This window comes from Chaetura pelagica, unplaced genomic scaffold (genome assembly GCF_000747805.2).
Source record: "Chaetura pelagica isolate M959 unplaced genomic scaffold, ChaPel_1.0 scaffold97, whole genome shotgun sequence".
NCBI lineage: Eukaryota > Metazoa > Chordata > Aves > Apodiformes > Apodidae > Chaetura > Chaetura pelagica.
In genome coordinates, this window is record NW_009953944.1 from 53,616 (window position 1) to 69,239 (window position 15,624).

The window sequence follows — 15,624 nt, forward strand, 5'->3', positions numbered from 1 at the left end:
CAGCAGGAAATAGCCATTACAATGGAAAAGCCTGAAAAACACTGTGCCACACTATTCTCAGATGTTTGTTCTAATCTAGGTAACTGTCTCTGAAAACAAATAAGAGTGCAGAGAAGCCAACTTAATGGTCAAAATACAATTAGCTTTGTAGATTTTTCTAAAAAATTAACTTGTATGTTCTTGTATTTAGCTCTGTATAAAGAGTAATATGTAACCATCAAACCACCATAAAGGAAATTACATGCCTCTTTAGTAAATTGTCTGTGGTATGATTTTTCTAATGATTGATTTATGTATACCTCTTGTCTCTTATTCAGTAATGTTATGGATAGACTTGGGTTTTGGTTTTGTTTCGCTTGCATTTCAAAGAGGTTTATTTTACAGTAAGTTAAAATTTGTTGGAGAAAACTCTTGTGAAAAGTATTTTCAGAGTATTTTGCAGATCCAGGATGAATTTCACTAGAGGTTGAGGCATTTATCTATCAGATAATGCTGTTTATTTTTTTTAAAGAATATTAAAAATAATTCTGTCCTAATTTCATAAGGAGAGACTGCATAACAAGATAGCCAGTAGCTGAGTCTATTTGTCATTGAAGTGAAAGACCACTTTTAGTGGTTGATGTGACACTGTCACCGTTCGACTCAGGTTTGACAACAATTCTTCATAGGATCACAGGATCATTTTGCTTGGAAAGAGAGAGAGAAAAAGAGAGAGACTTGGCTGTATTGAAAACGGAACTACACAGCTTTAATTAGGATGCTAATGGGTGACAGGAGAGAATATATGATTATACAGGGGTGTGGGCAAAAGCCTCTTGCCTCCCCCCACCCCCAGCAACTCCCACAGCATTCTCCTCAGAGATGGGACAGTCCCAAAGGATCCCGGAGCTTCTGCTGGAGTAAGGGAGAGAGTGAGCTCGAGGTCGATGGGTCGATGATGATGGATGGATGGAGTTCTCCCCGGACGCCGACCATGGACGAAAGAGAGGGAGAGAGAAAAAGGAAGGAAGTAAGTTGTCTTCTGTCATGTCCGACCTTCACCCTGAGCCTACATAGATATATAGGATGGAATACCTCTGGCCCATTTTGCTGTCCGTCTAACCCAGCCTCCCATGGGGGAGCCAGTAGAGCAAAGGCGCAACCTTGCGGGTCCAGCAACTACAAAAACATTCCAGTGCTTTATCAACCTAGCAGAACACACAGTTACTAGTTGAAGAAAACTCACTGAAAAGAAAAAAAAGAAATCAGCAAAAGAAAAACTGGCTTAATCCTGGCTCAAAACAGGATGGACACACAACAGTGACTTCATCTTGATTATCTCATGAATTTCTCACAACCATGATGTTAGTGGTTACTTCTTGTTTCATGAATACTGTCTTGTTAAGAAAAAAAAACAAAACACAACAACAAAACAACAAAAACCAAAAACAAATCCAAAGAATCCAGAAGAAACCAAACCAAATCCCAAAATGCCAGCAACCCAAAACCAAACCTTGAATGTTTGCCTTAAGGAAAAGTAAGGAGAAAACAGAATTAAAAGCTTTAAAAATGCAAACCAAAAAGAGAAAACAAAAACCACCTTTCCCAGCATTTTTCAGGGAAAAAAAAAAAAAAAAAAAAAAATAATAATAATAATAATAATAATAATAATGTCTAGTTATTTTGACAATTTCAACTTCTTACTTTCAACAGTCATAAATTTAGCTGTAAACAATCTTTCACAATTATTGTAATTTTGGAATAATGAAAGACTGTCTAACTTTTCAAGATAATAATTTCTGAGTAAGCATAATTAACATGTTAAATATTTTCTATTTGTTAATTTTCTTTTTGTTTGTTTGTTGGGTTTTTTGGTTTGCTTTGGTTTGGAGTTTTTAAATTAGTTTGCTTGAAACCATGGAACATGACAATTAGAAATGGCTCCAGCATCTGTTTTTGGGTATGAAAAATTCTGCCAGGTAAAGAAGTTCTCTCAGCCATGAGGCTCTTTCAAATTTAAGAAGCCAAATTAGTCTCAGTTTTTTCGGTTTTATGGTAGATGTACTACAGCCTCCTGCCTATGTAGCCAGTACTTTATTGCTGGTGCCATGATATATACCAGTTTCTGTTGAATGCTGTATTTCCTGCCCTTCACCTTATCTCTTCAGCACAACTAGTGATAATAGCCTCTTCTAATTCTCATCAATAATCCTCATAAGTTTTATGTGGAAAGTTACAGTTTGTTATTATCCATTATAAACTAAGCTGGTGTTCCTACCTGAGCAGGCTTCAGTCTCCTAGTGATTAGTCCTTGGGATGAAATACCTGCAAAAAGACTGTCAAATGAACTCAATTCTATATATTGAGTCCCATACGAGGCTGAGGATTTGGGAATAACTTTGAACTGTTTTTAATCTCAATTAACTATTTATCTAAATGGCTTCTTAACTGTTAAACCATTAAGCATTTCTAATGTATTAAGTAGGGCAGATCAGTATCTGCTGTGATTACTTTACACATCAGAACTTCATAATTACTTAGGTTCGTATAGAGTATTTTTCTTTCTTTTTCCTTTTAATCATAAAACTTCTGAGTCACAATATCTTCTTTTTTTAAATATATATATATAATTTCCAAACATACAGTAAACTAAGATAGGAAACTCTATGACATTTAGGTAACTATAATCTCAATGTTACAAATGGGTCTTTGAGGAACAGAAGAGACTACAAGAAGGATTCTGTGATTTTGTATGATGTGTAGTGATTTTGAGCATCTCTAACAATGAGAAATAAAATCTAAATCTTCTGAATGATCATTTTGATTTTGCACAGCCACATATCAGAACTGTTTTTCCCTTTATTTGTTCATTAATGAATGTCCCTGAACATTATTGCACCAACAGTGTCACCTATCCTATAAATTTAAATTCAGGGAATTTACATAAGTGTAGATAATTCCTATAGAAATATCCACTGAACTATTTTGGCTTTGATTTAAAGTTGTAGTAGGAGATTATAAGCTTTACTGCTTTTTTGCAAGTCAGAAATTTCATAGTCTGAGAACAAGAAAGAGTCAGTGACAGAAATCTTGTTCCCTCTCAAAAACTCTGGCGTATTTATTGTGTTAGAGCAGGATATCATCCTAAAAGCATCCAATGGCTGAGCCTATGTGAAGTCAGGGTAGGTTATACCAATTCTTCAGCCACTCTCCTTGACCTTCTCATTATCATTATTTCTATCTGGTCTTCTGAAGGATTGCAGTTAATTAGTCATCTCAGTGTTACAGGTCACACAGACATTTACATTTTTGGTAGCAGACTGGAGAGAGGTTCAAGACCCTAGAGACATAAGGTTATTTTAGACAAGATTAATATTACAAATACATTATATATTATAATATACATTCTCTATTATTTCATTTATTAAAAGATTATTTTTTTTCCTAATCTCATCATAAATGAGGAGATTTTGTTCTGACACATCTTTTAAGTTAAATAAGAATATCAGTTTTCATTAAAAAGAATGATTTTCAATGCTCAAAATTGTACAGAAATCCACAAAAAAAAATGGTAATGGTAGCATACCATGAGCTCAAATCTGAGAATAAAAACCTGTAAAAGCAGTAAAGGTTTTAAAACTTTTTATTTACCTTTTTAAAATGAAAAAGTCATTACTTCTTAACTCTGTCAACTTCTTGGAATTTAATCTGTTAATTTTCTCAATCTCAACTTGCTTGAACTGTTTCTGCTAGTTGGAAGCAACCAAAGACATTTTCCTCAGATGTTCTGCCATTTTTCCAGCTTCAGAAACTGGAAGCAGAAGCACTGGAGTTTATGTGAGTTTATCATCAACCTCCAACTTCTTGTTCATCTTCCAATGACATTTCTCAGTACAAAACCCTCAAATATTAATATAATCTAATCTTTATTAGCTGTAGTACTTTTTCTTTTTTAGGGAGAACAGATGACCTAGAGAGGTCTAACTATGCAAATGAGATTAAATATTTGCTTCTGGTTTTGTTGGTGATTTGGCTATGGTTTTATCAGATCTAAGATCAGCATGATTTTTAGGAATGTTATGGGCTGACTATAGTTCTCTTTAGTCAATATTGCCTAATCTGTGGTATAAATTACAGATATTGTGCATTCTCAAGTTTAGATAGCGGTTTGTTCTTCCTATGTGGATAAGTGTGAGCTTGTCAAACATTTCCAACAATAACTCTTACACTAAGGTGACAAGGGCAGACTGATTTGCTTGGAGCTGACTTTCAGCTCTGAGCTACTCTGACAGCTCTTCTATGGCAGCTGGGAATGTCATCTGTTATCAAACATACAGTCACCACAGCTACTTAATATTTAGATAGAATATTGGTCTATACCTAGGAAGGCTGTGCCTAAGCTACATATGAAGTTATAGATAAGTATATATACAAATTTGGTTTCCTTCTTCATACTTGAGTTGACTTGGTTTGTTTTTCTGATAGTCTTCAAGGAAGTAAATTGATAGTGTATGACTGTTGTTTACAGAAATACAACAGCACAAGTTCATATCCTCACTTCCTGATTTTTTATATTGTAAAATATTTGGAGAGAAGCTGGTATCAGATGTCTCTCATCCTAAATAATTCTTTCATTGATTTCCAAAAGTCTAAGGTGGAACAGTAGTAACTCAAGTTATTGAACACTTAAAAGTGTACTTGAACTTTTCTTACATGATAATTAAAAAAAATAAATAAATTATAGTTTACAGGCCTTGCCACTTTTTAAATTTTGAATGAGATTTGGAAGGAAAAGATAAGAAGTTTTAAACCTTTAGGAATTCTATCTGTTTCTGTAGGGAGCATAGACTTTTCACAGTAGGGCATATTCTCAGAAAAAATGTCTGAACTAAAAAGATATTTCAAAAAACGAAGACAAGCCAGAGATTTTCTATATAAGGATAAAATCTGTGGTCCCCAGGCATAACACAGTTACCATGTGGAATATAACACTACAAGGATGAGAAATTGATTTCTTGATTTTTTCTAGTTCCTTTTCAGAGTTTGTGATATGTGGCCTAACAACTTGTTTTCCTGTAACAGCGAAGCATAATAAATTTGTTGTTAAATAATCCAATCCCTAGCTAGCAATGAACCAAAAAACATCTGAGTATTTTGGCTGGGAAATCTGCATTAACTCAAGTCAGAGGAGAAGACTGTGTAGCTACAAATAAAATATCTCTGCAGAAAATACTTATTTCAGAAATATGCCCTTATAAAAATTTATTTTGCAATATCAGCAACTGTAAAAAAATACAGTAGTTTTTCTGCTTGACAGACAGAGGATGTCACAAACTGTTTGAACTCCAGATTTATGGCATTGCTTTCAAATAAAACATAATAAATTAATCAGAATACTTTTTCTCTTGGATGGTTAGCCTTGCAGCAGAACACTGCCTACTTACTGTTTCTAAGTATATGTGGTTAGAAATTATTGTGAAGTAAGAACTGTGAAAAAGTTTATTAGAATATGTTACAAAAAACCTACCTTCTCTTGCTGAGTTTTGGAACATCTACTCTTTTAACTTATGTACATATTTTTCTAGAAGCCAGAAATCAATATGAAACCTAAATGCAGTATTCTCTTTTTTTGTTGAGAAATATTTACACGGTACTTTTTATTTCCATCCTTATACAAAGATTTCCAAAGATGGCTTTTTCTTGTGCTTTGCAACAGTATGGTAGTCTTATATATGGTGTTCTATTGAATTTTCTTGCCAATCTACCACCACAGGAAGGATTAGTTACTGAATAAAAAGCGTATTTGTGTAACAGTGTATTGAGGGAGTGGAACATCTCCCTTATGAGGAAAGGCTGAGGGAGCTGGGTCTCTTTAGCTTGGAAAAGAGGGGACTGAGGGGCGACCTCATCAATGTTTACAAATATGTTAAGGGCAAGTGTCAGGAGGATGGAACCAGGCTTTTTTTCAGTGAGGTCCAGTGATAGGCAAGCTGGAACATAGGAGGTTCCACATAACATCAGAAAAATCTTCTTTACTGTGAGAGTGACAGAGCACTGGGACAGGCTGCCCAGAGAGTTTGTGGAGTCTCCTTTTCTGCAGACATTCAAAACCCACCTGGACATGTTCCTATGTGATGTACTCTAGGTGACCCTTCCTTCCAACCCCTAAGGTTCTGTGATTCCGTATTTGTAATTTTTCCTGGGAAATGCCTCAACTTCGGCTCTAGAACTGTATTTTTAAAGGGATTCCTGAGCTCAGTCAAGCAGAAGATTCATTCTTCTGAAGATAATATTAAATTATATTTGGCTCTATGGGCTGAATGCCATTCCAAGGCCTTTCTTCATCATGTCTGACTCAATCATAGCAGGTCCTCACTTCTCCCTGCAGCACCCCATGGTGTGGCACCTGCTATGTTGACTGGTATTCCTACTGTTCTCTGTAATTACATGTGAGTTCAATGGTTGCATAAGTATCCTAATTTCTTGATGAGTGATCACTGCTCTACCTTGTTGGTGTGTTATTTTAATTCCTCTTTTAAAACTCACTGCCAGGTGATCCTGATTTGATGAAAAAAACATAGCATTGCTGCAGTGTAGTCGATGTTACTTGATGACTTTTATTTCCCATAGCTTTACTATATTTCTTCTGGATATGCATAAACTCTTTGTTCATGTGTCCAAATTATGTAATGAATCTATGTACATAATTTTTGAAATAATGCAAAATATGGTAATTAAAATAATTAAGAGATTGTTGTTTTTTTCTTTTTAACTTCACATGGGAATTTTCTATAACTTCCTATCCAACAGAATGATGCAAAACAGTGTATTTCCATTGGTATTTACTTTTCAGCTTTTTAAACTGAATATTATTGGACAATATTAATAAAAAAATAAATTATCAAGGTGAGGTCATGATTCAGAGTACACTGAAACCTGTGTATAATTCTCTGGGTTTTTTATTTATGTGGAAAAGCATTAAAACTCATTCTTAAACTCCTTTGGCTTATGAACATATTTAAAATGTTTTCTGGAGTTAGTGCTGATCTGTGTTTGGACTTCAGTCTACTGTGAAGAACAAATAATAATATTAATATATTTTGAAAAATAAAATATTTTTTTTTGTGGTTTTCCAATTTAAATTATGAATGTCTCAGGTGAAGACTTAAAATGTGATTTATTTTAATAACATCACTTAACATGATTTGATCTCTGTAGGAGGAAGAGAGCTCATTACTGAGCTCTCTTTCTCAGCTGCCTCCACCACTATAGAGCACAGTGCTGTTTATTTTTTTACTAGGTCATTGGTTTTCACAGGAGGTCATACTTTTTGCTAAACAGCTTGGCCTCCTATGGAGACAGAATCTGTGACCTTCTAAGGCTTCCTGTCTTTGGACATGTCAGGTCTGCATTAAAGAATAACTGTTTAATCAGAAAAAAAAAAAAATCACTCATGAAGTGCTAGGATGCACAGCTTATTTCAAGATTTCTAACCTCAGCACTTCAATGGAAAGTATTTAGAAAAATTGTTGAAAAATATTGTGTTTTTACATGGAATACGGACAAATAAAAAAGGTCCTTTATATAGTTATATTGCCACTTGTAGGTGTCTGAGGTTAATTGTATTTTTGCATTTGTGTGGAGTCACTTTCTGTGGAACAGAAATGGAAGGAAAGATATTTCTTTTTCTTTCTTTCTGCAAGCTTCATACTTTCCATATGAGATTTCCAATTTTACTAAGTATTCTTTTTTTTTTTTTAGTTTTTTTTTAATCGAGCAGAAAGACTGTTAAAAATCTTTTCTCCTCCTTACCTCTGCAGTTTTGGTGTGTTTTTGGTTGCTTGTTTGGGTTTATGTTGGGTTTTTTTGGTATGGTGGGTTTTTGTTTGCTTGGTTTTAATAAAAAATAGCTTTTAATTAAGCAAAACAATGGGGAAAATGGAGAAAAACAAGGCTTCAGATTACATTCCTAAATTTTGTCTGCAGTGTCATTCTGCAGTCTTTTCTTTCATACTTTTATAAATACTTTTTAATTAGAAAGGATGAAACTTAATTTATTTACTAACATTGCCTAGAGATGCAATATTTATGCTATTGTAGATTTGTGAAGTATTTGTATTTACAAGATATATCAATGTAATCCATTGTCTATTTTAATGTGTTTTATTTATCAGCAGATACCAATAATTTAGAAGAAGAGTTTTTTAACTTGTCTGTTGGAAACTGGCTCTATGAAATTGTGAAATTAATCTGCTTTTCTAATCTCCTTCACATCTCCAGCTGCTTTTTCATTTATATTACAAGCACAACTTTCTCAGATATTAAGTAATTTCACAGATAAGTGCTCGAAGTAGCAAGTACATCTTAAAAAAAAATTTAGAGAACCTTCTGCTTCTGAAATCAGAAGTTGACCTATAAAAATAATAAAAAAAAAAAGTAGAAAACCCAACCAAACCCTAAAACATAAACCCATAACTCAGAAATGAGTTCTTTATTTTTGCCATTTTATACTGCATTAGGGCATTTGTCTATGTTAACTGAAGAAATGCAGAAGTAATAAAAATAAATCTCTTATTCTGCAATGCATGCATGTTTCTTGAGTTGGAATAAGACTGAGAATCAGAGGATTTTTAGGTAATGGTGCTTTTCCTTTCAAAAACAAAGAGTGTCTTGGTAGGGTTCCTAGGAAATTTACTCTAGTGCTGATTACCACTGCTTGTTCTGAGAAATATTTCAGTGTGGTCAGAAAAACTATCACTACAGAGGCCGAGAGGACACCACCTCTTTCATCAGTAGACCTGGATGTGTTCTTAGCGTATGTGTTCAACTGTATAACTTCTCTGAGAAATTAATCTGGCAACAATATTCAGAGTAAGTCAACCGTGTGTCTACCAGACTGGGACTTAAGCAGACCCCCTTCCACTCAGCCAGGTGCACTCAAAGACCCTGTTCTTCTAAATGTTATTATTCATAGTTGGAACTCTAGTCAAAGAGTCAGCCCATGTTGAATTTAACATCTTTCTTTTGGAGGGTTCTAACACACTACAACTTCCAGCAAAATGTTAAGGGGGTGCATAGTGAAATTAAGCTTTTCCTAATGTTCAGGTGACATTTAAATGTGCTCACAGGCTCATGTCCTGTCACTGGGCAGCACTGGACAAAGCCTGGACCCTGCTTCTCTGTACACTCCCTTCAGACATCTATATACAGTGATGAGATCTCTCTTACACCTTTTCTTCTCTGGGGTCCAGTCATCTCAAGGACACTTCATTGGGTTCTCCAATATGTTCGTCTCTCTCTTGCACTGAAGAGCCCAACACTAGCCCCAGCACTCCAATGTGGCCTCCCCAGAGGTGAGTAGGTTGGGGAAGGGTCACATCTTGTCGTGGTTCCTTGTCTCTCTCTGTCCTGTCTGGTGCTTCATTAATGCCATGGTTTGGGCCCAACATGACAACAAAGGAATAGGCCCGTGGCTGCTCACTCAACTCCCCGACTCCCCCTACACACACACACTGGGATGAGGACAAAGGTCATGGGCTGAGACAAAGGACAAGGAGGGTTCTTCACCAGGCAAAACAGACTCAACTTGGGGAAAAAAATAATTATTTAATTTCACACTAATCACATACAAGACACAGACAACATAAAGAGCAGGGCTTGCATATGTTACCCCAACCCTCCCTTCTTCCCGGGCCCAAATCACTTTGTTCCTGGTTTCTCTCCCTCCTTCCCTCCAGCAGTACAGAGGGACAGTGGATGGGGTTTAGAGTCAGTTCACAGGCTGGAGGCTCTTGCCGCGCCATCCTCCTCAGTCTTTCCCTGCTTTCCCAAGGGGTGCCTTTCCCTGCTTTCCCAAGGGGTGCCTTCCACGCAAGAGAGTCCTTCATGAACCTCTCCTTCATGAGTCCTTCCCATGAGGTCTGGAGCTGCTCCACCCTGGGTTTCCCACAGAGTCACAGGCTGCTTTGGGAACAAACTCCCCTGGCACCGGGGTCTTCCAAAGCTGTGTAGTCAGAGTCCATTGGCAGCAAATCCACTGACTACAAAATCCAAGTCCACTGGCCAAATTCACCCCTCCTGGCGCCTTCAGGGAATGTTCCACCACATTCCTCCTTAAGTGCAGGGGCACATCTGCCATCTCACCATGGGTTGCAGGGAAAGTTCTGCTTGGGCACCTTCTCACCCTTCTTCCTCACCAACCACCAACACTGCTCTCTTCCTCCTGCACAACTCTTCTCCCCCCAAGGCCCTCTTTGCTCAGGTGTTATAGCTTTCATATGTTAATCGCTGAGGTGCATCTATTATCCCTCTAATAGATCCTTGGCTGGTTTTGGAAGCAGGGGGAGCTTCTCAGCTTCTTACAGGAGCCACTCCTGGGGCCCTTCCCCCACTACCAAAAAACCCACTACACCAAACCAGAACACATCTATTGACCTGCTGCAACACTCCTTCTAATGTAGCCCAGGATACCAATAGCCTTTGCTGGTGCACATTGCAGACACATGTTCAGCTTGGTGTCCACCAGAACATTTTATTCCAAGCTAATTTTCAGCTGGTCAGCCCCAGGATATACCAGTGCATGAGGTGGTTCCTTGTCAGGTCCACGACTTTGCACTTCCACTTGTAGCAGTTCATGATATGCCTGTCAGCCTATTTCTCCAGTCTGTAATTCTCAGAATAGGTTTATGGATTACAACTGTTACCTGATTTTCTTTTCCTTTCCCACTGTTTTTCTGAATGGGGTTGCCTAATTGTGTCTAATCACAAAGTTATTTGCAGAAAAGCATTCTCAATACATCTGTCATTTTGCAGACAGCTCTTATTGACTCTGTAACTTCATGGTTAAGGTGTTTGCCTGGGTCACTTGCTCCAAAAACATCTCAGTAAAACACTCTTTCAGAAGGAACAGCCTTCCCTTTGATACCTGTAAGGTTCCTTCTGACACCTGGCTGTGAAGCAGGTTTTCACACCAAGATTCAGATATGGAAAATTTCACATTTCAATGCCGAGTGTTACAATACAAGAATTCATTTACAGAAATTTTCACACACCATCTCTTTCAGTTATGGATGGATCTTTTAAAAAAGCAAGCCTAAGCATAACAAAGAGGTAACTCTGTCCAGAGCATTGTATCTCAACTCAATTTCTTTTCTCAATCCAGGAAAATTCTAAATATAAGGTATTTTCTTTTACCTTTGGTCTCAAATGGGAAGGTGGACTAAACAAGTTATTTTGTGGCCATATAAATTCTATAATTAAACAATTATCCATAAATGACATTTGAAAACTACCATGTGTTTTGTCTCCTTTTGCCTTTCTCTCTTTTGCAGATCTTTCTAAGAAGTGGCGTCATATTGTATTTTGGTAGCATATAAGGACAGTACTAAATAAATCTGTTGCTCTTGTGAGATCCCACCTAGAGAACTGTGTGTAGTTCTGGAACCCCCAACATAAGGACATGGATCTCATGAAGAAAGTCCAGAGGAGGGTCACAAAGATAATCCAAGGGCTGGAGCACCTGTCCTGGGAGGACAGGCTGAGAGAGTTGGGGCTGTTCAGCCTGGAGAAGAAAAGGCTCTGAGCAGCCTACCAGTACCTGAAGAGGCCTACAGGAAAGCTGGGGAAGGACTTTTTACAAAGGCTTGGGGTGAGAGGACAAGGGGGGATGGATTAAAACTGGCAGAGAGCAGAATTAGGTAAGACATTAGGAGGAAATTCTTTAGTGTGAGGGTGTTGAGACATTCATTGGAGAAGTTGTGCAAGCCCCTAGAAGTGTTCAAGACCTGCTTGGATGGGGCTCTGAGCAACCTGATTTAGTGGGAGGTGTCCCTGCCTATGCAGGGGGGTTGGATCTAAATGATCTGTCATGTCACTTCTGAGTCAAACCAATCTATGATTCTATGATATGATTCGATACTGTGATACTATGAAGACCATATTGAAATTTTTGCACACTTCTGCTGGAATTCCAAATGTGACTTCTTTGAGATCCATAAAAAGAAGATTGTTTCCAAGGTTTTAAATTGTTGTTATTTCAGTTTATACCAGTAATGAATGCCAAGTTAATGCTGCAAAATACAGTGGAAAACTGAGAATACTATAAGCTTAATAAAGATAAGAAAATATTTCAAATATACTTGTAGAGAATTAACTGACATATAGGAAATAAGGTAGAAAAATATATATTATTTCACAGTTATTTGAAGAAACATTCAATGTAAAGCAATTATAAACAAATGTGATTTAATCTCTGGAAACTGCTGATCAGCCACTTAGAGAAAACACTGAATATGCTGCTAGACTGCCTGTTTAACAAGTGCAGTAACTTCAGTAACTTAGACATGCACTTACATGGAAGTGTTAGCCATGTGATAAGCACCATAAATATTTACATCTGTAAATTTTTATTAGGACCACTGCTTGCTTGTGTTTTTCCATGCATGTTCTTCTTTATTTCTCCCAGAAAGTTTTTCTCTAGACTGAAAAGCCTACCTTGGCCACCTGCTGCTACTCTCATACTCAAGAGTCTGGTAGCAAAAATGGCTATGATTGAGCTACTGGGCATTCTGAAATGAGAAACTAAAGCAGGATTCTGTTATATATGTATCCACAAATGGTCTGCGCAGCATGTGGACAATACTTCTGGCATGTTCTAGAAGCACTTTACTTTTTGTGCATGCCCAGGAACTTGGTCTGCTCATACATAGTCATAAAGGATGATTGTGCATTTCCTATGTGGAAAATACTTAGCAGAAATATGAGCATCCTGTTAGGCCTTAACGTCTGCTCGACCCATCAAGTCATAACTTCAAAAAGTTCTTTGGCAGTCCAAATCTTAGGGCATATTTCTTTAAATAAATGAGATTTCTTCATTTTGTTCAGGTAATCTTTTTAAAGAGTAATTTATTGCTTTCTATAAAAAAATGGGCCTTGTCCTGAAATTGCATCTGCAAAAGTAGCAATATCTGTCTTCTTTACGTAGAAAGACTGTATGAAGTGTCATGTGCTTCTTTTCTATTAAAAACAAGGCTTTTTGTGGCAAGGAGTGCAGCCTGTGAAAGCTGCTCCCTTTTACTGAAAGCTTGAACTAGCATGGTATAGTATGGTTTGAAAAAGTTACATTGTCTGTTTTATATGTTGTTTTTTTCTCTTTTGTTTTTGTTGTTTGTTTTTTTAATGTCTTTAGGGTTTATATGAAAATGGAAATTGCATTAATGAGGGTTTGATAAGACACTATTTTATGCACAAAGATTTGAGTATCCTTTGTTTATTTCCTTTATTACAGATTTGACAGGCTGAGATGGGAATAATACATTCTGTTCTGTCATCACTATTTTAAGGCTTAGAAGACCATCTTGTAAACCTTATTCATGTACGTAATTTTACTACAATTATCATGAGAATAACATTCAACCCATATGAAATGTTAAGATATTTCAGAATGCTCCAAAATCAAATAAATAAAAAAATAGTCATCCTATGTACTAAATGGTACAAGGTACTGTCTCCCTGTCTCAACTTATAATAACTAGAAAGAGATTGCATGTACGTTTTAGATAAGAAATATTTATTTGCTAGCATAAGTTATTTTTTAAATAGATTTAAAATATGATTAAAATTATCATATTTGACAAGGATTACATCACATAATGATTCATATTGAAGTGTTTGAATATGCTCATTAGGAATCACAGCACATACATATTGTACAAAACCATTCATAATTAGTTTCATTACCTTTTTTGATTTTTTTTTTACATTTCTACTCTGTGCTTTTGCAACACTTAAAATAATTAAAAAAAACTTGGGCTTTTTGCCTCAAAATCGTTTTCCTCACAATACGAGGAATAGACAGAAAAATACATACTTCATTAGGTGTTTCATCTCTAGTATTAGTGAGAACATTAATAAGAAAAGCTTTATTTATCTGAGGGGTTTTTTATATGTTGTGTTTATATTTCATGTTAATAGTTGCCACAATCAGTGTAGTCTAGTTGTTGAGCACAAATGAGAGCCAGTTTACTGAATTTTAACCCTGTTTTGCCCAGTCCTAGCTGCATGTCCTTCAGCAAGGCACTTCTTATCTCAGTTTTACAGACAAGAAAGTCTTTTCCCTATCTACCCAACAGGAAAGTTAAGAGGATTAATCTGTTTAAAGCATGAAGATTTAAGTAAAAGCAAAGCATTGCTATTAATGTGTTTGATGCCATTTGGAGTACGAGATCCTAAACAGAACAAAGTTTTGAAAACTCAAAACATTTGCAATGTAGCATTGCAGACACAATCACACAAACTCTTGTGGTCACATTTGAGGAGTTAAAGACTTTACCACTTCTTGTATTTTGTTACCATCCTTGGATGTTTTTCTGGTCTGCTTCTGTAGATGAGAGAACTATTGATTTTAACTTCTCTGGAAAGTGGTTTAAGCTATATTGCTGTATTACCCACCCCAAATTATAAATATTCATGTATTTAATCATTCATTCCTTCATTTGTTTATTCAGTTTCAGACAGGGAGCTAGTACCCTGGAGCAGTCATAGCACAATTTCTTTAGGTGTTTGAATTACACTGCAGCAGTAAATCTGACTTATTCCTGTACTACTTATGTAATTTTGTTTAAGGGATACAACCCACACAGTGTTTGACAGGGGAAGGGTTAAAGGCTTCACCTCGCAATGCTATGAACACTGGTGCCTGGTCTTGTTGCAGTTCTTAGAAGCAGCATGGCTATGGCGATCTGTAGGGAACTACCCCTGTCTTAAAGTACATCTTTTTCTCTTTTGTTACATTTTACTGCGGGTGGCTAGCAGAAACAGTTTTTAATTAGAAATATTCTTATTTCATGTAGTGGGAAGCCTTAAATGTGACATACCTTAATCCTTTTGTTTATATGAACTCTGGTCTGTGGTCTTGATTTTTATTTACCACCCTTCCCAAGTATGCTATATAAATAGTTTGCTCAGGTTTTTCATCTGCTCTGGAAACTATCTGTGATTGCACTCTACCCTTCAATACACTATTTTGATTCCCTTTCCATTGCCAGCTGACTAGGCTTTTTGCTTTAGCTGGAGTTAGGCACGCACACTTTTATTTGGAGCCAGTCTCAGGTGGGGCTGGCACAGCTTCATCTACCAGAGCTGGAAAGTGGAGTGACTCAAAATACCCACAGGACCTGTAAAGGAGTGAGGCTGAGAAAGCAGTGCAAATGATGTAAACAAACTTGAGGAAGCAGTTAAGAACCAACAATCACACCTGGAAACTTAAAAGTTTATGGGGCTGGATGGGATTCACCTGAGAGTACTGAGGGAACTGGCAGGGGAGCTTGCCAAGTCTCTATCATTTATCAATGGTCCCGGTGAACAGGAGAAGTCCCAGATGACTTGGAGGCTTGCCAATGTGATGTCCATCTACAAGAAGGGCTGGAAAAGGATCTAGGAAACTACAGGTCTGTCAACCTGACCTCTGTACCAGGAAAAAAACAGAGTTGTTGCAGTGTGTCAAGAGAAGAGCAATCAAGCTGGTGAAAGGTCTGGAGAATAAGTCCTACAAGGAGAGGCTGAGGGAACTGGGATTGTTTAGTCTGAAGAAACAAGGCTGAGGGGAGTCCTCATTGCCCTCTACAATTACCTGAAAGGAGGTTGTAT